This window comes from Carlito syrichta, unplaced genomic scaffold (assembly GCF_000164805.1).
Source record: "Carlito syrichta isolate Samal-C Ts95f unplaced genomic scaffold, Tarsius_syrichta-2.0.1 Scaffold311525, whole genome shotgun sequence".
NCBI classification, from domain to species: Eukaryota; Metazoa; Chordata; class Mammalia; order Primates; family Tarsiidae; genus Carlito; species Carlito syrichta.
The window spans coordinates 1,142,716-1,156,133 of record NW_007255621.1 but is presented as its reverse complement, the minus strand read 5'-3'; the positions used below and the strand labels follow the sequence as shown (position 1 = coordinate 1,156,133).

Genomic DNA, 13,418 nt, shown 5'->3' with positions numbered 1-13,418 from the left:
TGAGAATTCTGAGACCAACGCAGCTGGAGTTGGCAGGGCAGACTACCAGAGAGAGAGGAGAGCTGCAAAGAGTGAGAGAGTTCCAGAAATCTGTCAGTTATAACTGATCAGTGCCATTGTGTGAAGATTCTACCTGAGTCCAGGGACAGAACCACTGGGAAGAAGCTGCAAGAAAAATATGCAAACCACGTAGGCCAGATGTAGTTTGTATTTCCATCAATCAGCAGGGAAAGACCTCCTAACACATGGGGCATCTGGTCGGGCATTCTGAAGGGCACTGTCTCAGTAGCAGTGCCAGAGCAGCCTTACACTAAAGGCTTTCTTAGTTCCTCCTAACATAGCTTGAAAGCAAGCCTCGAAAAGATTGAACTGTTTCCAACTTGAATATATCCCAGAACAAAGATAAAACATCTTAGAGGAATACAGAAAATCTAGTACTCAGTGACATACTCAACGATTCAAAATATCTGGCATCAAATAAAGCAATCTTTAGATACGTAAACAAAGCAGAAACACACAATTTGTAAAAAGAAGAAAAATCAGTCAATATAAATGGATCCCGACATGACACAGATGATACCATTAAGTAGCTAAAGCCACAAGAGCTTATATATGAGCCCCTTCCTCCCCCACACACAGTCTCTCTATGTTTAAGATGGTAATGGAATGCATGAACATGATAAGGCGAAACATACAAGATACAGAAAGAACCAAGTCAGACTTCTAGAGATGAAATAAACAATGTCTGAAATGAAAAGTATGCCGACCAGGATTAGTAGTGTATTTGAAACTGCAGAAGAAAAGATTAGTGAGATATAGAGCTATTAACTATCTAAAAGGAACCAGGGAGAAAAAAGACAGGGAGAAAAATATCAGTGACAGCAGGACATAAGACGGCCACATAAAGGGATAATTGGAATCTCAGTAGTAGAGAGGAATGGGGGAGGAGAGAGGGAAACAGATAAGATATGTGAAGGACTAACATCCCCCAAAATTTCCAAATCTGATAAAAACTGTAAGCCCGCAGATTCAAGAAGCGTTACAAATGTCAAGTGCATGTGCGCGTGCACACACACACACAAATGAAGAAAACTGCACAAGTAATATCATAATCAAACTGCTTCAAAATAGTGATGAAGATGAAATCTTAAAAGCAGCCAGAGAAAAAAACATACATTATGTATAGTGGTATAAAGGGAAGATTAAGAGCCAAATCCTGGTCAGAGACAATGCAGACCACATGTGAGTAGAGCAACACCTTAACAATCCGAAGAAAAGAAATAACTACTCCACCCAGAATTCAGAGCCAGAGAAAATATTTTGTACATATAACAGTGAAACGAGAGAAAAGTAGTTTGTGGGGGGCGAGGAGACAGTGTAAGAAAAGCTGTGTAGGTGGGAAAAGACAGAGTGATTTCAGAAATAGACAGAAAAATGATGACATGCAGGTGAGTAGATGGAGCGGCAGGGCTGGTCACCAGGTGAAAAGCAGGTTCGTAACTGATTTCAGAGGTTGTTGATATCTATTTCAATAAATGCACTTTTTTTTTTCCCAGGCAAAGTGGGGAATTCAATGATGATTTTAAAATGGGATGATCTGATATACAGGGTTTAAAAACCTTGTTCTGAATAAAGAGTAAAGACCCCACTGGGGAGGCAAATTTTGGAGAAAAATAATTACAAAATTATTTTATTGTATTATTACTTTTTGACACCATAAATATATACAATTTTTGTTTGTCAATGATACTTTAACAAAATGAAGTAGGTGCTTATTAAAAGTAGTCAATATAATTTTGATGTCAATAGGCACGAAAGGGCACCTCTTAGAAGTAGATTATAAATGATTCATCTAAACCTCTATTGGTGCTTTACAAAATAATGTTTTGACTCCTTTTTGATTCCTACATTAACTTAAGCACTCAACATTTTATTCTAGCAGAAAGAGCAGGGGCTGTACTCCGTTGCTCCATCTCTTCCTGGCTGTGTAAAACTGGGCAGAATATGGCATGACCACACCTGTTTTTCAGTTTCAAAGTCTCTTTATTTTATAGTTTATTTCAAAACAACTTTAAAATAACAATATGACTGTTTTTGCTAACTATTTTTGTGCACAGTCTTAAGAACAGATTTAGATATCCCAAAAGACGGAGTCAGTGCTGTCTCATTTGGAAGATAAAAAGACTGAATAGTACTGCAGTTTAACTCTCCAGTCTCTTTTATTTTGTGGTTATGTGGCCAAGATTTATTTGGCATACCCAAAAGCCTGTATTTCTCTTGCTGTGGCTCCTTTTTTTAAAGTATGAAGGGTATCCAAAAATTCATCCTCACTTCTGCTTTGATAAATTAATATAAAATTAAATTCTAGGTAAAATTAAACAGATAATATATTAAAGAGTTTGTTCCAAAATAATGTACTTTTTTATGGAGATAAAATTCAGCCCAAAGTATATATGCATATATTTTAAAATATGAGTTTCCTCTCTGCTAAAGCTCACAGACATGCTGGATAAGCCCCTTAAACTAAACACAGAGTTCAGGGGGGAGAGGCTCAAACTCTGATTGGTCTTTCAACCCTGCTTTTATGATTTAGGTATAGAGCTATTTAATAAATCTGAATGCCTGACTCCAAACACTGGAAAAACCTACAAGTTTAAGCACTGAGTACCTGATTATAAGACAATCTGCACTGCTGATTCTCTGACTTCTTAGAAAAGATGCCTTAGGCTTCACATTTCCTGGCAGGAGGTCTTAAACAGCCAGCTATGCAAGAATTAGGAATCCTAACATTGTTTTACTTTTATTTCTATGGTAGTCCAAGCTCTGCTACAGGAATATCTATGAAACAAAAGTTATACACTTCTAAGTGTCACCAATAGCTGCGATAATTGACCAAAAAACACAATAGGCTCTGTAGAGTTTACTTCAAGGCAGAAAAAAAATCACAGAAGTATAAAATGAAAAGTCATCTTCCCTTTGAAAAAATGCTTTTAGTAGACAGGCCAATTTAAAGAAGAACTGCTTTTATTAAGCAAGCCAATTTTTAAAAAAGCATGAATGTTCAAGCATTTAACAATTTCAGTTAACTCAAAAATTATGAAGTATGAAGACAACTAGAAATGTTGAATAAGTTTGGAATCATTTACATAATTGCTATTAATATCTTCATATTCCAATATGCAATTGATAACCATTTTCATGTAAGTGCGCTACTTCCCCTACAGTGTTACTACAATGATTGCATACCATTTTGTTGGGGTGGTGATGAGGTGATATGTAACCTACCAATCACTGACTCATTCAATTTTGAGTTTTTGAAGATTTGATGCCTGCAAGCAGAGAGAGATGCTGTGAGGGAACATGAAGATGAACAAAATATAACTTCTGTCTGCCATTTAGCAAGCAGGTTAAAAGTACTGGCTATAAAAGGCTCTATTCTCATTAATATTTGAGATGTTTATTTAAAGTTTCAAGTGCTGTAATTCTTGGAAAGTATTTTATTAGGTCAAGGTAAACTTGTCCTTACCCCTACTCTCTATGAGATACTTAAATTAAACCTAGATATTTGGTTCCATTTAAAAAAAAACCCAGCTAGATAGTTTTCTAAATATTTATGTTTGCATTTGGATAAGTTTATAAGGTAGTAAGAGCCTAAAGTTACATGGGTGATAGGCAAGAAAAAGAAATCCCCTGAAATATATTATTCTTGAGTACAATGGCTAATCAGTCTGGGTAGTTTCAGCATGCCAAGTGCAAGAGAGTTGTGTAAAATATTTGGTGTTATAAACCAATGTCAATAGTTGTCATTTTTTTTTTTTTTTTTTTGAGTTGGAGTCTCACTCTGTCACCCAGGCTGGAGTGCTGCAACCTCAACCTGCTGGGCTCAGGTGATCCTTCTGCCTCAGCCTTCCAAGTAGCCAGAACTACAGGTGCATGCTACCATGCCCAGCTGATTTTTGGTGTAGTGTAGAGAGGAGGTCTCGCCAAGTTGCCTGGGCGAGTCTTGAACCCACAGGCTCAGGCAATCCACTTGCCTCAGCCTCCCAAAGTTCTGGAATTATAGGCTTGAGCCACCGCACCTGGCAGGAGATCCTTCTGCCTCAGCCTCCTGAGTAGCTGGGAATATAGGTATGTACCACTATATCAGGATAATTTTTTGATTTTTTTGTAGAGACGAGGCCTCACTATGCTGCCAAGACAAGTCTCTCACTACTAGGCTCACACAGTCTTCCTGCCTCAGTATCCCAAAGTGCTGGGATTACAGGTGTGAGCCACTGCACCCGGTCTCATAGTTGTTATTTATACAACAAACTGCTAAGATCTAGCACTACTTTGTTGGACAGTGCTGGGAATTATTCAGTCATAGTAATTAATTTGAATTTCTTATTCGCACATAAGATGTTTGCAGTTGACTGACTATACATATAACCTAGAGTCACTCAGAAAGAGTGAGTTGCGTTTAAACATCTTTATACCTCCAGGATTAAGTGCTTAAGTCCACTGCTGCTTTATTAATGTAACTGCTTCCTTTTGTCTCTTTCAGGAGATGGGCAAACAGAATGCATTAACATTCAACATGCAGTTACCAAATGTTTACTGAGCATTAAAGTAGGGAAAGCACAGGATTAAAATGGATTGCTTGTATTGAACTTCTACTTTACATAGCCACTGGCAGTACGTAAAAACCACCACTTTTTCATCTAACATTCGGAAATTCTTAGTAGGGATGTCTTTCCTATCGTTATTTTAAAATAGGTTGTATATACTGGAGATATAATATATATTCATATAAGACAAGAAATGTAAACAGTTGATCTTTCAGTATTTCACTCCTTGAGTTAACAACTAAGTGAAGCTTAGAATAAATATTAACTTGAAACTGTTTCATGGATGATGGAGATTTAAAAAATGTAACAATGCTCGCAGTTTTAACACATTTGTCTTGAAATTTTTAAAATCCTTTATAAATAATACTTAAAAATGGAAATTTTGCTGTTAAATGAAAAATAAAAGGCTAACTAAGATATGTGGCCTATTTTACATTCCATTAAATAGACGATGGATACAACTTTTCAGTGATTAGAAGTCACATGTCTAATGCTTAAAAACTCAAGCAAAAAAAAAAAAAAAAAAACTCCAGCAATAACTGACATTTCAGAATGTCCTTATAAACAAAATGTAAACAGTCTAATAAATTTACCTCTGTACACTTTTTTATGCAGAGCATTATGTAAATTATTATGTGAAAATATACAAAAACCTAAAAGATGAATAATGCTAGAAGAGGCAGTAACTCGAAGTATCTTAAAACTTCACACAGAAAACAAGTTGGCCTTTCCTCCCCATCAGTTTTTGCACTTAGAGAATTCAGTTCATTCTCTCAAAGCATTTTGATTGTTATTATTTTAGCAATTTTATATTTTTCTTCCTTACTAGACATTGGATCTTCAAACAATATAGGTTTGGTATACACAAACATTTCAGGGCTATGCATTTTACTTTATCAACTTCGATTGGTCCCTTTCTGAAATAAATTGATAGTCTCATAAATACAAATGCAGCAAAATTAACTTAAGTATTATTAATAAGAAGATAACAATCTGCTATCTAAGCTTTAATGGTTACGTAATAGATATTTTTCATTTTGTTGGCACTGGGTTTCAGTTTATTTCCTCAGTTCACTTTATCTATGAAAAGTACAGACTGACTAGAAGAAGCTTCCTTTATCATTGCAATAAGTGTTGAGAAACCACAGTCATGTGCGTGAACCAGCCTGACTGTGTTCTATTACAAGATTGAGTCATGAATCCAAATGCAGATGAGAAATCAAGCAAAGTACACATAGTATCAAGAAGTCTGCAGGTCAGAAAGATATATCATTTGGTGGGGGAATCCAGTCAAACTATAGAATTCATTGTTTTCTGCTTTGAGTAATTTCAACCTTCAAAGGCACAATTCTGAAATGAATTTCACATACAACTACTTTGTTTATCTGTTTTATCAGGTATTAAGATACTCAAAAAGTGATTTTTTTCCCCAGACAACTATAGCTTAGTCTTATAATTAACTCAAACTGAAAACATTCCAAATTTAAAGGGAATCTTGTAAAATGCATTACAAACTTCTCTCCTTTCCTATGGTACGGTTCTGATCATCAATGACTTCATCTAGCTAGGAGCCAGAAGGGCTTCAGGAACTACTAGTTGGCTGGCCCCTCTGAACACAACCCGGTCCCAGACTCTCATGATTTGGCAGCTTCTTCATTATTTTCAAATACATGTTTGGAAGCTTTTTTACTATGTCTTTTCCTTGATAGGCTACAGGCAGTCTCTTTCTGTGGTCAATCTGAACTAAAAGAGTCTCTGTTCGTTTTCTGTTGTAAGTTGGAAAACCAACCAGGTAACCAGGCTTCTTAGAATTGTATGCAAATTAAGAATAAATCGACCTTGAGGAGAGCTGAAGGGTTTCCATTTTTGGTATAAAAATCAGGAACTTTGTTGTTTGGGTTTACTATGTCCTAGATATTTGAGGTTCACAGATAAGTCACTTCCTGATAAGTGAGATTCTATTATGTTATTGAAATAAAACACAATGGTTTACAAAATTCAACTGGATTTACAAAATTCAGCTGGGGGCTGCCTGACATACTTAAGGTAAATAAAACCTTTCAAAATATTAATCATAATATCCCTGGTGGGTTTGGACAGATTTCCTTAAAAAAAAAAATAGTGTTCTGGATCTATAACCAGGAAAACAGAAGCATTGATACGGGTATGGTTTGGAATCAGTTTTAAGAGAACAAAGAAAGGATAAATCTCTTTAGAATTAAAAGACTTCTACCTCGACAATATGGGAAAACTCTTGTAAGCTTTGATGAAACAGAAAAGTCCCTTAATCCAATGCATAATTCTTTTAAGACAGGATAGGACACTCTTGGGTCTATATACTTAAAATTCATTAATGATCTTAGCATGAGAATTAGATCAGGCATTTATTCCACAATCAGACAATTTGTGAAAGAAAATCTTCCATCTCACTTTCTAGCTTTCAGCCTCTGGAGGACTATCCCATAGCTCATGAAACTGAAGTGTTTTCTTTCTCACTGTCAGTTGGGTAGGCAAAACCCAAGGATTACAACCCCCCTATGAATATAGCATCAGTTGTCATAGATTCAGGTATGGTTCTTTTCATCCTGGGTTCTATGCATGAATGGATTGCCTTTTCATTGCTTATATGTCTAAAGCAGGACTTTTAGAATACTGAAAGTGGAAGAAAATGTCTTCATCTCTCCTAGGTCTTCTCAATGGGGAGCCAGAGACATTTTGCCAAGAATTATCTTCTCTCTGCATTACTGAGCTGCTCCTGTGTACTGTAGGGTATCTATGAATCTTGGCCTCTGCCCAGCATCCTCAGTCTTTGTGAGACATGCAAATGTCCTAATATTTTTCCAAATGTCACCTGAAAGTTTGGTGCCGCCACCAAATAAGTACCCCTTTAGAAGCTGTGCTGAAATATCTATGGAAATAAATACCACTACCTGCCCCCTACCCCCCGCCCCCCCAGCACAAACAAACAGGTTAAAATAAGACCAGCATGGATAGAAATCCCATTAAAGAGTAGCTGAGTCAATATGCAATTGAAGGATTTTTGCTTGGAACTTCTCTGTGACAGAGTCCTCATGCCTGATGATAGCATGTCTGTATTTGCCTCAAAACTATAAGCTCCTTTAGTGCGAGGTCCTTGTTCCTTTTGTTTGTCACTATAATCACAGTGCTATGCATAGTGTTTACCATAAGTAAACACTGAAACAACAAACAAGTAAATGAGTGAACACAGCAAAGCCACATTCAAGACCCCCACAATCAAACAGAAATGAGTCCTGTCACACATGGTTGATAGCATGCAAAAGGTCAACACAGAAAGTTGTCTACTTCTACGGAGTTACTTTTCTTAGTCTGCCAAAAAGCATCTTTTAAAAATTATCTTGGGAAATATCCACTGTTGTCTTTGCAGGAACTACAACTACATTTGCTAATTAACATTTTCCCAATCTACAGCATGCTTATATAACCCAGAAATAAGCTGAAACCTCTCTCATGTTCAGACTTCTGCATTCCTTCATTCAACAAAATATGAGGACTATTATTGTTATGTATTATTATTATCTTATTATCTATATCTATGTCTATTAAGCATCCCTCTAGATTCTGGGACTTGTACCCTGGTGAACAAGATGGATAGAACTCTTGCCTTTAGAGGGTTTTAAGGACATTTCTATATTTTTGGCCTGAAGTCATCCTAGGTGCTAAACTCCTTTATAGGAATTGGAATGCTCATTATAATAAATTTCAGAAAGTGTGTAAATTATTCTAATCTTATTCACAGTAGTTTATGTCTTTGCAGTCTTGCCCTCTACCCAAGGCAGATTATCAAAATAACTTTCAAATACTGTACTGCCCCAAAGAGGAATGGCAAAGAAATTCCCTAACTCTTTCTATGTAAATATCTATAGAAAATGATCTATATCTTGAAACTTCACATCTTCTTTAACAAAATATGAAAGAGAATGTGAACCTTAGCCCTGACATCATACTTTTTTTCTCTTTGATTTCTTAAGTGAATTCTATCACAACTGAAGACTAGTGAAAAAAATTAAAACCAATGTAAGTATCACATGTAATAGAGTCATTCCAGGATTTTCAGAATTAGGAAAACTGGCATCATTAAACAATCCTGTTTTTATAAATGTTTAAATGGATAAATTGGCAGTTGTTTATTATAACCTGACTTAAAATGTTATTTAAATTTGAAAATAAAAAGCAAAAACTAAACCCACATGGTATTTATCCTATGATTTCGTATCCTATAATTTTGCAATGGGGGAAGATACTTGTCCAAGGTGATATTTTGCTAACAATTTAGTATTACCTAATTCTATAACATTGAGAACTGTAAGCCATCGTGTAAACTGTTTATTCCCACTAACTCATTTGATTAAAAAAAAAAAAAAACACCCAAACCACAGAACTATAAATTATAGTCAGGCTTGGCTCATAAACTCAAAGAACAGGTAGTTTCTTTAAGACCTATGTGTGCTGTGGCAATCTATCTTAGAAGACCAATGATTCAAGAAAAAAAAATCTTTCTCTTCTTCCACAGAAATAGAACAGTGGCTAGACATATGGCTGCCTAACTACAATCTTTTCCCCAGTCTTCCTTGCAATTATGAATAGCTTTGTGACTATTTTTTCCCCCAGTGCTGAGAGGATCTGACAAGTGCTACTTCCATGTCTAACCAAAAATCCCCCAAATTTGCTCCTCTATATTCTTTTGCCCTCTGCATATGCTGGAATGATGCTAACCAGGGTGACCTTGAAAATGACCACATAAAGTAGAACTCATTGATCTAGAACACCTGTTGAAGAGCATGAAGTGAACAATTCATAAACTTATGTATTCTTGAGTCATTGAATTGAGGGACCTTTCGTTAAAGAAATTTTGCGTTTCCTATCTAATATGTAGCCCTGATAAATTCCTTAGCAAATTAATTTCATTTTGTGTCTTCTCTCATAACTTTAAGAGAATGTTAATATTATTAAACTTTTATTTTTTTAAATGCTAAGTTTTTGCTACCCCCAATGTTAAGCACTTTACCCAAATCATATTATTTATTGACCATAAATCCTATCAGGTAGATTTAATAGTTTTGCAGATTAGAAAATTGAGGTCCCCTCAGATAACTTGGTGAATCTGAAATGAGAATCTCTGTCTGTCTGACTGTTTTTGCTCTTTGTTCTGAACAACAATTACTTGTTTTTCTGGAGTTATACTTGTTACTTGTATAAATTAGCAGTAGCCTAGAGGTCCAGTATCTAAAAGAAATGATGTTAGGAGTAAAAACATCTTAATAAAAAGAGTCCCAACAATTTCAATTTTATTTAGATGGCCAATACCCCTAGTTCTTATCTCAGCAGTACAAGACAGTTGAGATGACTGTTCTAAATTACAGGTTTACATTGCAAAAACTAAATTGCAGAAATATGGTGGTTGGCATCTATCCCAGAAAGCTTGCCCTTGTTTTCCCCTAGAACACAAAGTATGCATATAGGAAGTAAAGATGAATATCACTTCGATGAATATCCTTCAAGGGATAATCAAGTTAATTCATAGATTTTGGTATTAGCAGAAAATCCCAAAGGAGTCCCTTTCTCTTTCACTAAGAATTCAATAAAAGAATACATCAGGAGATAATTTGTGTCAAAAGAAAAAAATTTAGACAAATTAGAGTTACCAGAGTTTAAATGAACAAAGAATGATTCTCGAATCCGGCAGTCCCTCAAAACTAGAATATGCTCAGAGAGACTGTTGTCCCTGTTGTCAAAGAGGATTTATGAACAAAAAAGGAAAATGAAATGCAGAAAATGGAAGTAAGGTACAAAAATAGCTGGCATTTGCCTTATTTGAACATAGTTTGAAGAGTTGATTGCCTGTGATTGGCTGAAACTCTATGACTGGCACAAGAGTAGGTTGCAGTCTGTTTCCACATCTAGTAAGGTTACAGTTTACTATGTAGAGAGATACTTTTTTTTTTTTTTGAGTTGGAGTCTCACTCTGTCACCCAGACTGGAGTGCAGTAGCCGCTCCCTGCCACCGCAGCCTCGAACTGCTGGGCTCTGGCGATCCTTTCGCCTCAGCCTTCCAAGTAGCCAGAATTACAGGCATAGGCTACCACACCCAGCTGATTTTTTGATTTATTGTAGAGATGAGGTCTCGAACCCGCAGGCTCAGGCAATTCACTCACCTCAGCCTCCCAAAGCCACGGGATTACAGGCTGAGCCACCGAGCCGGCTGAGAGAGACTTTTAGGAGGAACTTAAAATACATAAGGAGGCAGCTTTAGGCTAACATTTATTTAACATCGGTAAGAAGGCCAAAAGGTCCTTACATGAAAATGGAACTGAAAGTGTTGATTGAATGAAAGAAGAAACACAAGTTCAAAGGAAGAAACTTCTAAGTAAATTGCAAAAATATATTTGATTACAATAATGCACATCACTGGAGAGAGTCTAGAGAGCCATTTTATTATTATAGGCTTTCATGTACCATCTTCCAAGTGCATTTATATCTCTTTGTTTATCATTTCTTCCATTTAGCATCTTGCACAGATTTACTAAGTCCTCTGCTTGCCAGGCCATCAAGTACACTGCTAACTCTACAACTGAGTTACAAGTGCAACAGTGAAGGTACACAAAGATCAAAATGGCATGAGAGGGGGTACTCAGAAGAGACTGGCAAGAAAAGGGTGTCTCAGAGTGGGTAATAGTTAAAATATAACTTGATGTAATTGGATAAGTGTTAACCTCATGAATAAAAATTCAATCTTTGAATAATTATTTAATAAACAGCAGCCATGGTGTATTCTAAACTTGACTGAAACTCAAATTCTTACTATTTGGCCAGATAACTTCTTCAATGCCCTAAATGGACTATTTTATAAGTTGAGGTCAGACTGTCCTACTTAAGTTTTAATTTGCTTGCAACAGAAACTCTTATTTAACCAAATACAATAATTCTGGTTAGGGATTAAACTGCCTTTGCACAAATGGGATTCCAAAACACTTAAGCAGTATGCAAAGCTACCCCCAAAATTCTTGCAAAGCACTTCAGAATTTAAAGTGATAATGACAACACTTCCACTATAGCTGAGCATAGTCGCCTTAACAAAGTCAGTCTTTCCAAAGAAAAGGAAAACAAAAAGAATTCCATGTATGTTCACTACTGCAAAGTTGTGGAAGGTCAAAGGGTAGAGTTTGACCACCAGTAATGATTCTTTTTTCTTTATCAAATAGTGTCTTATCTAAATTTTACTAAGGGAAAGCAAGCATCAAGGGGAGAAAATACATATATATTTGGTCTTCTGAACTAGTGAGAAACAGTGTGTGGTCCTGGTAATCACAAGGCCCAGCCCCCAGTTTTTCTCTACTTGTATCTTAGTGAGAAGCCATCTTTCCTAGCATTTCAGTATTGATTCTCATTCAGCACCAATTTCTCCAAAGCTACCAGTACAATGTTGGTACTTCCCAGAAATAATTTTTCCTCAATAAAGCCAGCTACTCAATATGAAGGTCAAACTGTCTCAGCCCTGCATGAATCTAGAGAAGGGCTAACTTACAAAGGCACAACAGAATTTGCATAAACTTTCTTTGTGTTCTATAAATTATTCCTTATTAAATGAAGCTGGTGTTTAAAGGCTAATTATATTTATCAAATGAATTAAATTCATCCATTCTGGATAAATCGCATATTCCTGTCCATTCCTTCCTTCCCAATATTGAGGTAACAATGAAGCAAGATATGTAAAATTGATTCTAGTTAATAACTTCATAGTTTAAATTTTTCCCACCTAGAAATTGACTTCTGCACATAATTTACAACTCAGTTGTCTAGATACTGCATTAACTAAAACATACGGTATATTTAAAACTTCTGTGGAACAAGAAATGTCAAGGGCAGATGGATATGATGATTTACCCTTTTTCCTGAATAATGGCTGAGAAAAAGTCCACCATGGAGTGGTATTAATGGGAAATTGAACAGGCTGAGAATTAAGAAAGGAAATGCCAATAACTCTGTTCTCATAATAAGATATCATTCAAATATCATCGATGTTTGGAAAACCAAAACAAAACAAAATATGAGGAATGTGACTCTCGGCATGAGAATTAATGATAAAAGGCAGTTAATCTTCAGTATATCTTCAGACAGTACAGACAAAGGGTATGTGTAAACTTTCTTCTTGAGTAGTGGTTTAAAATAGGGCTCAGCCTGTAACCCCAGCACTTTGGGAGGCCGAGGCGAGTGGATTGCCTGAGTCCACGGGTTCGAGACCCACCTGGACAACTTGGTGAGACCTCGTCTCTACAATAAATAAAAAATTAGCCGAGCGTGGTAGCTTGTGCCTGTAGTTCCAGCTACTTGGAAGACTGAGGCAGAAGGATTGCTGGAGCCTAGCAGGTTGAGGCTGCGGTGGCTGGAATCGTGCCACTGCACTCCAGTCTGGGTGACAAAGTGAGACTCCAACTCAAATAAATAAATTAAATTAAATAATCCCAAGGTTAGTAATCCAGCACAATTTTTAGAACCAGTAAAATCTATAGGTGTCTGCTTCACACTATAAGATCTTTTCCTTACTCTCATTTTCATAGTTTTTTTTTTTTAAACACCAATGTTTGTATTTGGGTGGAATGCTCCATCATTTTTCCACAATGAAATGCTAAAATTTGATCGGTATTATTTGGCTAATATTATTCTGGGATGGAAAACCCAAGGACATTTCTGACTTGACACTATCTTTTTCATATATTAACTTAAAGTCAAATTTAATCCCAGGTAAGTTGGATCAGTTTCCTTAGGAAATAA

General features: G+C 36.1%; 1 protein-coding gene across 1 annotated transcript in view; it reads right to left on the bottom strand.

Annotated features, from left to right (window-relative positions):
• The window catches only part of CHRM3 (cholinergic receptor muscarinic 3), a 338,705-nt gene that overhangs the window by 142,132 nt on the left and 183,155 nt on the right, over positions 1 to 13,418 (bottom strand). The window lies entirely within an intron of this gene.